This window comes from Camarhynchus parvulus, chromosome 1A (assembly GCF_901933205.1).
Source record: "Camarhynchus parvulus chromosome 1A, STF_HiC, whole genome shotgun sequence".
NCBI classification, from domain to species: domain Eukaryota; kingdom Metazoa; phylum Chordata; class Aves; order Passeriformes; family Thraupidae; genus Camarhynchus; species Camarhynchus parvulus.
Genome location: NC_044586.1, coordinates 15,863,549 through 15,874,272, shown reverse-complemented (window position 1 = coordinate 15,874,272; position 10,724 = coordinate 15,863,549). Strand labels below are relative to the sequence as shown.

The following is a 10,724-nucleotide window of genomic DNA, read 5'->3' as shown; positions in this document are numbered from 1 at the left end:
AAATATTCCCAGAGACATCCTCTAAAGTGTCTCTCCTTTCTTTTCCCCTCACTTTTTCTCACAGTTTCTTTCTCAGTTCTGTGGAATGACATGAATCACAATAGCATTAGCTACTTTTTTCCAACAACATTGTATTGCCATAGCAACAGATAAAGTGAATTTGTTGTGGTGTTTTAGTCTAAATAAAAGAGTTCACGTGAACATCAGCTGCTCAGGGCACCGTACAATGTATGAACTGAGTATTGGACATATGAACTCCTATTTCCATCTAGAATTTTCTGAAAAGGAAAATGGGAGTTTGACCTCCTGAGGATATAATAGAATCTGTTCAGGCACAACATGTCATATGTCTATGATTCCTACCACTAGTGGCTGTTGCCTTATGATTGAAATTTAAACCCAGTTGTGTTCAATTTCTCTCAGACATCCCTCAGCCCCATCTTGCAGTCAGTTGCTGCAAGTTGGCTCACAAAATCAGTCTCATTGTAGATAAAACCCTGTAATTCGAAGCAACTGCTGGATGATGATGCATCTACAGACCAGATTTGGGTCTGGATTGTACAGATGGGGTTCATTTTTAATTGCAGCTAGAGTGAGAATGCTTAGCATGTTACACACAGAATTGCACATAGACCAGCGGGATCTTCCAGTGATTACTGGGAGCAGGGAAGAATCAGTTCAGCAGAATAGCTGAGTGCAGTCCATTTACATACCAATTCACAAAGTGAAGATTTGGCTAGGGTGGTTTTGGTCATATTATTTTGATGGTGGCCAGATTGCCTCTGTGTACCAGCATTTCTTATGCAAAGATGCAAAAGAACCCATTGGGCCACTTGAAACGAAATTGTGCTGCTCGTCACTGTTACAGGGACAAGATGTAAAAGAGAATGAACAATGATGAAAGTCTGTTTAATTCCCTTTTACATTTCTCAGACCTTTTGCTTTATTACAGCAGATTTGATGTAAATGTTCCTAAAGTCACATTAAAAAATCTTATGCTGTCTGCCAAGAGTCTGCCTGGAATTATTGTACAGTTCAGGGAGGTGTTTTGCTGCTACTGTTCCCCAGGAACTGCTGTTTTCACCACAAAGGCAGTATAATGTTCTATAATTGCTGTACCATATGGTATTGTGGTTGTCTTAGACCTGAACCAATTGTGTTGTAAGAATTTATCCCCTTTTTTCTTTACCTATATGAACCCTTTGACCACGCTGTCAGACTGGTGTCATGGGCCTCTAATGAAGTATTACACAAGTACCTTAGATATACCTTACCCAGGAGATTCAGAAAGTGTTTTGGCTGCAACATTCCTTGTGACATAAAGCTTCTGCAGTATGCTGATTGCTGGATAATTTAGGAAGTTTTAATTTGTTTTCAAATTTTTTCTGCTAAGACACTGTCTTCCACTGCTGGGCCATTGGCATGTCCTACTGTAAATGAGTAATTTTAACTTAATCTTGATATTTTGATTAATTTTTTCCCCAATTTTAATCCATGTAAAGTGACATATAATAAAGTTCTGTGCACTATAAAATGGAATTTAGATTTACATTACCATTCCCTGATTTCCAGCAAGGGTGGCAGATGGCATCAGGTAGAAGAAAATGAGAAAAGATCTGAGATCCAGGACATCAGTATTTTGTGCTAAATACGGGGGTAGCAAATAATACAAAGGACAGGGCAGAGTGTATTAAATCCTCAACTTAATCCTGAACTTAATCTGCAGCAGTTGAATTACCTGGATGATCAATCATTAACTGAAATACAACATAAATTGTGATCGCAATGATTTTAAATGTATTTGGGGTTTGTTCTTTTTATGGAAATGAATCTGAACAGAAGTTCTTTTCTGTTCCCAGAAGTCTGAACAGAGATATGTTAAGAAGCTTCCAGCTTACAGATATGCAGCTTCAGAGATTAGAGGATGAGGATTTAGATAAAAAGCAGATGTGGGACCCTTTATGGTTGAATGTTTCTCTGAAAGCAAGGCACTGCACTACATATCTTGCCTGCAAAAAAAGGTATGAATCTTCTTAAGGATTAAATACATCCTCTTAAGGTAGTGGATTTTTAAAGAATGTATTCTACATGGAACAAATAACGGAAAAAAAAGCAAACTATATTTTGTATGCAACACATGTCAGATTTCAGGGTTAGTATAGGCAAATGAATTTAATCTTTTCCTGTCAAAGAGATTTCTAATCGTTTTGATGATTTGTTTTTCCTTATGCTATACATTTTTACCAGCATCAAATGTGGCAGGTCTCAAGTAGGAAAACTTATGGAATTACAATGAGAGATGGAAAGGCACATAGGAGACATTCTGTGTGGGTTCTACCAGGTGTAGTAAAAATGGTGGGGATGGCCTCTACTAGACACTTGTCATGGTTATTGGCCTTTTAAAATATACATGCAAAAATATTTCAGGCTGAAAATTTATTTCCATACCTCAAAAGAAGAAAAAAAGAGAAAGATACAGGTAAAGTTTTCAAAAGTTTAACCATATAGACACTGTCATTCTCCAGGAGATGAGATAGTCATATCCAGGGTGGAATTAGTTCCCACTGTCTTCTATATCTGGTTTAGAATGAAAAGAATAATCATCTAAAAATGTATTTTTCTCTAAATGCTATATAGGGAACCTAGTAGCAGGCAGACACATAAGCAGTCAAGCATCTGCCATTTAATCCTCTGTGAGGCAAGTTCTGTTTTAGTATCTAATGCCCCTTTCAGACATTCACTCTGAAATTAAACACCTAAAATTATTTCTGACTGCTACATGTCTAAAAGCCAACATTTGTAAATGGAACTGAACAATGTAGGTGCCTTGTTGAGTTTAATGGGAGAAAATGAACCTGATCCCACATTAGTTCTGATTTGGTTGCAGAGGGTTTAAAATCTGACTGGTGGGTTTGCTGGTTAGAAATAATGAAGATTTTCTGGGCAATGCAAAAGAATGGTCTGAATTGTCCAGTGTCAGCCTAGAAGACTCAAATCCAATATGGCACAGAGGAGAGAGTCCCCATTCCTGGAGGTGTCCAAGGAATGTCTGGATGTGGCTGGCACTCAGTGCTCTGGGCTGGGTGACAAGGTAGGAATTGGTCACAGGTTGGGCCTGATGTCCCTGAAGGTCTTTTCCAACCTTAATGATTCTGTGATTATTTTAAACAAAAAGAATCCCCTTTTCTTCAGTTCCTCACACACAGACATACATGTAAAATCTACAATATCATTGTCATTTATAGTACAAGTGGGTCTATGGGTTTGGTAGAATCTAAATTGTAGTACATGAGGTTTACTTTATGATATTTATGATGCAACTCCACTACTCTCAGAGGATGTGGAGATCTTGCATTATCCTTGACAGCCTTGAAAAGCCCTTCAATATGAAAGGAATAGCTCTCAGACTTTGTGGGTTTTTGAAGGAAAAAAATAGTGTAACGCAAACCACATGTTTTTGGTTGCCTGTATTGGTGGTTTGTTGTGGAGTTATGTTGTTTTGTTTGTTTGTTTGTTTGTTTGTTTGTTTTTAGTAAAACAGCTTTTGTCAAACAGAACAGGTAAACCTGGAGATCTGAAAATTTGTGTTGTGTGCAGGGTCTAACTTTTGCCAAGATCAAGAGCTACCCAGGCAAATGGTAGCATCTTATTTGGTGCCTCTGACTCCACCACAGTGCCGTTGTCCCTCAAAGGTCAGAAGCTTTGTAAATCCCTGTTTAAGGCCTGTGGCTTTCTACACCTTTTATAGAGATGAACTCTGAGGTCTGGGATTTTCTCATCCTTCTCCATATAGAGTTGTTCACTACTTAGATTGCTCTGTTGAAATTTTGCTGTATATATTTTCCACAACACTTTTCCCCATAGAAACCAGGCATGATAACTTAAAAAAAAAACTGTGGAAAATATTTCAAATAATACTAAGCTTCTACTGCCCCCCGCTTAATAACAATAAATATTTTAAACAGACAGAGAATTTATCCAAAGAACAGGCTGAATTTTCTATGACATTAAAAAAAATTAAATAAAAAATTAAGTCTTTGCTACTTCATTACAATTGTCTTGTTAGATGCATTAATTTTTCTTTAGATAAAATGAGCAATGTGTAATTAAGAGAAAAAATAAGAAAACAGCAAGCTTTTTTTTAAAGTAGGGTTGTAAGTGTAAATAAAATTAATCTTGAAAGCTGTGTCAGTCTGATCTTTTTATATGATGGCACGAGTTCTGACACAGCACTGTGGGGATTCTGTCACCGTGACAAATTTAGAAGCAAAATAAAGACTTGATAGTCCATAACTTTTAATGTATAATCGACTCTGAATTTTTTATTAGCATAAAGCCCTGGTATAAATTATGTAAGTTGGTTTAAAATCAGTCAAGGAATTTATCCAGTACAGCACAATGAGAGGTTTTCTCCAAAAGGGCTACTTTAGTGGATGAAATGATGGTGATCTCAGCTCTTCACCTAAGAAATGGAAAAGACAAGGAGCCTGCAGGCATGTCTCTGAGTTTGGCTAATAACTGGAAATTCTTTATGGTCCAGTGCTTTGACTGCCATAAATGCTGTAGAAGGGCACTTGTGGATTGGCCCACAATATGGGAAATGGCAGAGAGAGCTGCTGGCACTGAAACCAGAACAGCTTGTTGTGTGAGCAGGGTCCAGAGTGCAGCCACCTTCCTTTCCTGGTTAGTGAGTTAAATAAACCAAGACAGTTCAGGTGGAGAGTGCTCAGCCAGGTCCTGTGGCAAATAAATCCACACTGCAGCGCCTGTCATTTTCCTCACAGTGGTGAGTCCTAATTTATGAAAAGCTTTTCCCACACATGTTATTCCTCCACCATTTTAGTTCTTTTGGGTTCAGCTGGTCAAGCTGATGGAAGCCCACCAGGGTGTGGAAATCAGTGCCGGCTGGGCCATGGATTTCACAGAACGAAGGAGCCAAAACTCAGCGGTTTTGTGAAGATCTGCTTAGAATATTTTGCATTCTGCCTCTCCCTCCCCGTAGCCATCAGGTGAAGCAGCTTCTGCCTTTAAGCTGCCCATCCGCCATGGTCAGGCGCTCTCCTCGCTCCGGGGCCGCGGGGCCTCCAGCCTGCGGAGGGACCCCCGCCGCCGGTGAGTGCCCCGGAGAGCGGCGGCCGCGGGAGCCCGAGAGGGTGGCGCATCCTTCTTCGCATCCTTCCTCCCTGCATCCTTCCCCGTATCCCTCCCTGCATCTCTCCCCGCATCCCTCCCCGCATCCCTCCCCGCATCCTTCCTTGCATCCCTCCCCGCATCCTTCCTTGCGTCCCTCCCCGCATCCTCCCTACATCCCTCCCCGCAATGCCTCCCTCCGCCACCGCATCCGCTGCCAGGGCGGCAGTCCCGGTGCCGGCGGTGCCGTGCCCGGTTCGGTCCCGCACCGCGGGCACCTCTGCAGCTGAATCAGCCTCGGCTTGGGGAGATGTCGGTACCAGATCTCGTCTTCTGGAGGCTGCCTGGGAAAGCCGGTGACGTGCTGGACGTGGGGGTACCTGAGGTTCGGCCTGTGGTTGTTTCCATTCATTTAAACGTCCAATCATTCCCTGAAACACTTTGAATTCCTGTAATTACCATTTTTCCCTCTTCGTCCCCCCTCCTTCCCCCTGACAAATCAAAAAGCCCTGATACAAAATGCCAGATCAGGGCAGACATTTCAGAGCTTTTCATTTTTCTTAATCCTTTTAAAATGCATTTCAAAACACTTTAGCTTGTCATGTAGAGAAATGAAAGTGCCCCATTTAGAAACAGCAAAATGAAACATGCTGTCTGATTCCATGTTCATTTTGCCTTATTTTTTCCTTCCTTTTCCTTCCAAAATGGTTTAAACGATTTTGTAGAAAAGACAGAACTGAATTACAGTGAACTAAATAGTCATGTTTTGGTGAAGAAAATTGTGACCATAAATGTTACTCACTTCTGTCAGAAATTAAATGTATTTTCAAAAATATTACATGACAATGCTATTTCAGATGATTAGATGGGTTAAAACATTTTTATTTTTTAAAAAATCTTCTTTAACAAACATAGATATATAGGACAACTCAGAGACTTTCAATCCATAATCTTTTTTCTAAAGTGTTTAACACATGAAAAGGGAAGAAATAAAAGGGGAAAAAAAAGTAAACACAGGTCTAAGATTTTAAAGTGCCTTGGAGGACTGTTGAGGTCTGTTGAAGAGTAAAGCTGTGTTGGTATTTCAAATCAATGGGAGCTAACAAAAGGTACTAATTAACTCTGAGGTTTCTGATTTCTTATTCCTACACCAGTCAGGTTTGAAACATCAGAGAAAAAGGAGCAGTCTGGGTTTGCCAAGGTTTTGATAAATCCTGCAGTGTTTGGCCTCAGCTATCCAAGTCCATTCTCAGCTTAGCATTCTGTGTAACCCCATTCATGGAAACATGGAAGCATCTTTGACCTCAATCCCTTGGAAACCATTTGCTCTCTAATGATCTAGATGCAATTCCTGGGTTCTGTGAGGTCTAAGCAGAATTCTGTCCCAAGGGCCTCCAGCTTCAGTCCTGAATGACTGAACAGGAATTGGTCTGGGTGATCCTTGTGTCCCTGTTCCAGCTCAGGCTATTCTGTGATTCCAACAGCTGTACTCAAAACCAGCCTGCATTGCCACATGTCTGGTGCTACAAGTCCCAGATCTTTGCAATTTATGGCCTCAAGTTGTAAGGCTCAAGTAAAACTGTCACAATGGAAAAATCCTAATCTTGGTTCATCTTTGTTTGATGGTGCTGTGAGAAAATGAGCAAGCAAACCAACTGACCACATGTGGGCTCTCTTGGGACTTCTTCACCTCTAAGTAAACTTATATCATGGATCTTGCAACTAAAAAATGTTATCCCATGTAAATAAGGGCTATTGTGTTGAAAACTATATTCCTGGTATGAGCATCGAATTAGTTTGGAATTTTATTTCAAGTATTTAAAAAGGCATTTCACAAGAAGCAGACCTGTGTGATCAAAAAGTGAGATTTGGTCAGTATTTTAAGCAGAAGAGCTGGAGGGACTTAGGTAAGTGAGTAAAGTAAAATATCTGAGTAGACTTTTCTGCTTAATACAGTGGAAGACATGCAAAATTGTGTTGTCAAATTCAAATTATCCAAGATTAATTACATAGAAATCAAAAGCTGAATCTCTGCAAGCCTGCCAAAAGTTAGACTACCTTGTCTAAATCGATTACTTCAGAATAGCCATCTGCCAATAGTCCATGTGCTGCAATGCAGCTTCTTGGAATCTTACTGCTCCAGAGAGGGAAAAATGAAAATAAAAGCAAGCAGAAGAAATCCCAGGGGACTGTAGCTTCAGGAGGTGAAAAATTGGTCCTTTTTGCTTGCCTGTCTCTTCCCAGTTTCCTGCCCCCTTCAGCGTATGAGAAAGGCAAGAAGAGTTTGTGCACTTTGGGAACTCGATAGGAGGCAGCAGCTGATCTTCCCATCACCAGCCTAAAAATAATCCACTCCAGGGCTTGGAGCGGCTTCACTAAGTGGAGGAAAATCCTGCCATCGGGATGATATTGATCACATAGCACAACCGAGTGACACTTTGGGTTGGTATTTTGGGGTTGTGTTTACAAAGGTAAGCTGCAGAGTTTGATCTAACATTCAGCAACCAAACGGGGCATGCGATGACCCTCCCCCCATTATCTCCCACTAACCACCACCTCCTCCTCCTCCTTCCCTTTATATCTGTGGGACAGGGCTGCTCCTCGTTCTTTCCTGGGATTACAACTCCAATCTCTTTTTCCTTTTTCATTCGCAGGCGTTCTCTCTTTACCGTCCCCTCCTGCTGATGTTTTCTTTGCTGCTGTTCACAGGGTTATGTTTCTTTTTTTAAACTGTCCTGTCTTGGCAATGTGAAGTAGAAGGTTTTACAGCAGGCAGCGCAGCACGCTGGTGTTGGGGATCGCATTGTGTGGAGAAGCTTTCCAAAAAAGAAAGAAAGAAAAAAAAAAACCGATGCATTTAGATGTGTGAGACCACTGCAGATGTTTGTGTGAAATGCTTTGCAGTGCCAATAGCCTGTTTAGCACCACTGCCGTTGTGATTTTCCCTGTGTTTGGAGTCTGATCCAGAAGGCTCCCGAAGTCAATGAGATTCTTTGCATTGACTTCAGCACCGTTTGGATCAGGCTGTGGCACACAGCAGTTAGCACTGCGAATGCTGACAAGCACCAGAGGTAATTCATCATCCTGAGGCCCAGGGGAGCTGGGACAGCGCTTAGCAAGGAAGAGGGGTCTGTGGAGCATAGGTGGTCACAGCTTAAATAAGGAATAAAAAGAAAATTGTATTTTGTATTGGGTCGTTTTTGATAAAATAGATTTTAAAGGGACAGTGCTTTCTGCCGTAAGCTCAGCAGCACTCTCTGCAAGACTACAGATCACATGGGTTGGGTTAGAGTGCTTTTAGAAAGGTAAGAAGAGCAAACTAGAAGGCTTCAACCTAGAAAGGAAAAAGGTTCAGAGCACTAACCTAAAATCTGTGGTAAACCTCAGAGTTAGGCCTTCTATTCAAAGCTATAAATTAATCATTTGTCCTTAGTTAAAATTTACTATGGGAAATTCTAGGAGGAAATTCAAAAGACAAATTTTACTTTTGTGATTTATCCAGAAGATACTAAGTACTTTTGTAAAACTCTGAGTATTTTCTTCACCCTGCACCTATATGCATACACATATGTATGTACATACATGTTTATATGTATATATGGGCATATAATGCGCATTATATCTAAGACCAAAATGAAATTTGATCTGAACTGAGACACAAATATGCTCTGTAAACAGATATATTTTAATTAGGAAGTGCAACTATCAATTTATGTATTTTTTTAAAGTATGGACAACAGAACTACTGCAATAAATGTTTTCAAAATATTCTTATTCCCCCAAACAAGCTCCACCTGAGGAGTGTACTTATACTCTTTTTTTTGTAGTCATAAGTACCTTGCAGAGCATGACGATCAGAGTGATAATTCAGGTAAGATCAAACTCTTGAATATGAAGACTTTTAAGTCCACTTTAAAAGACCCTTAAGGTAGTTAAAATGTCTTTAATTAGGATTCTTATAGTTTTGTACTTGGTGAGGATGTTCTTATAATTTTAATGGCAATTTAGATTATCTACAATTTTCCCATTGTCTTCTTCAGAATTGCTTATGGAAAATATATCTCATGAACTGGCTTAGTGCCCTGAGAATCCCCATTTATGCTTGTTAAAATGAGATTTGTGAGTGTTTAGGTTCAATGTTTTGTCATTTCCATGTTTACGACTTTGACCTATTTTCTTTCTTCCTAAAACTTCTCTTCACAGTGAATATTTGTTCATGAATCACTTTTGTTCTGTTTTCTGTTTATTCTCTTATGACTGTGTCTGTCCACCATAGCCTAAAACCAGGAAGTCTTAACTTGCCAGTAATGGGGACCCTAGCATAAAAATTTAAATGCTTAAAGGACATGAGGGTTTTTTTAGCTATTTCATTTAAGGGTGAACTGCTGTTCAGATAGTTCACATCCTCGTTAAAGTAAACCAACAGGGAATCAGATTCCCAAATGATGTAAAGGAGAGCTGAAATTTACCTTCCACTGGTACCAACATGGGCCCATCCTCCTAATTATTCTTTCCATTCCCCTCCTCTGTGAAGTTTGGCTGATGGCTTTAGCTCCTACTGACTATTCTGCACAAGCCATTCTCAAAGGGAGAAGGAAAAACCACCTCTGAGAATCTCTGATGAGTTGTAGAGTTCATAAAGACAGAAGTTAAAGTGAGTAATTTGACAGTAACTTAGAAAGACGAAGGCCTTCCAGCCTACAAGTGTTAAAACAAAAACTTACCCGGCACTTGGCACTCCTGCTGGGTTGCTGAATGTAGCTGGTGTCCTCAGAGGGCACATGCTTGTTATCAGATGATCTTTGTCCCATTATTACATTTCCATGTCTGAAATGATAGATTAAACCTAGCATGCTTGGCAATATTATTATAAAGTGTAACATTCCTGCTGTAATTAGCAGTGAAGCAAATTGTGATGTACCCACGTTGCTGCAGTTATCCCAGCATAATTTGTTGGCCTACTGTATTCAACAGCAAGTGAAACTTTCTCTGGGAAAGCCATTTTTTTGCAATGACTATGAATAACATTGTCTTTTTAAATTAGTTTATGAGCCCCTTAACAGTTATTCTGAATGGCTGCTACTACCTGATGAGAAGTAGTGGTTCATAACTGCAGATGACCAACAAATTTCAAAATAGCTTTCTAACCCTTCATCTGTTTTCTCCAGAATATTCACTTTTAGGTTACACAATTGCTGTTTTCAATGTGGCAGTTAGACTGCTCCCATTTTGTTCAGACATTGCTGTTGGCCAGTCAAAGCCATCTTCCTGTAGAGAAGCTTTCAGCTCCAAAGGTTCCAACCTGAGCATGAGCTTAGAGAAAAGGTCAATGCATATGAGAAAAAGAGGCCTTTGTTTTCCAGTGCCTCTCCCTTCCTTTGGGACCCACAGATAAATTTTACTAAGAGGCTGGTGGACATTTCTCCAGTGTTTATGTCCTTGAGACAGTCCTGCATGAGCCAGTTTGGGAATTGAAGTAGGAAAACTGCAGCAGTCCAGCTCTGATGTTGAGCTTGATGTGAACAGGGCTTCTTATCTTGGGAACAGCACCACAGTGACCAGGACTGTTAATTGTGAGACTGAACTATGTTTGT

General features: G+C 40.2%; 1 protein-coding gene across 1 annotated transcript in view; it reads left to right on the top strand.

The window, feature by feature from the left end:
- Nucleotides 1-7,504: 7,504 nt before the first annotated feature.
- ABCC9 (ATP binding cassette subfamily C member 9) overlaps nucleotides 7,505-10,724 on the top strand; it is a 70,499-nt gene continuing 67,279 nt past the window's right edge. Inside the window, exons 1-2 of the mRNA XM_030959611.1 lie at nucleotides 7,505-7,601; nucleotides 8,958-9,001. The gene's annotated coding sequence lies outside the window, so the exon portion shown is untranslated. The remainder of the gene's footprint in view (nucleotides 7,602-8,957; nucleotides 9,002-10,724) is intronic.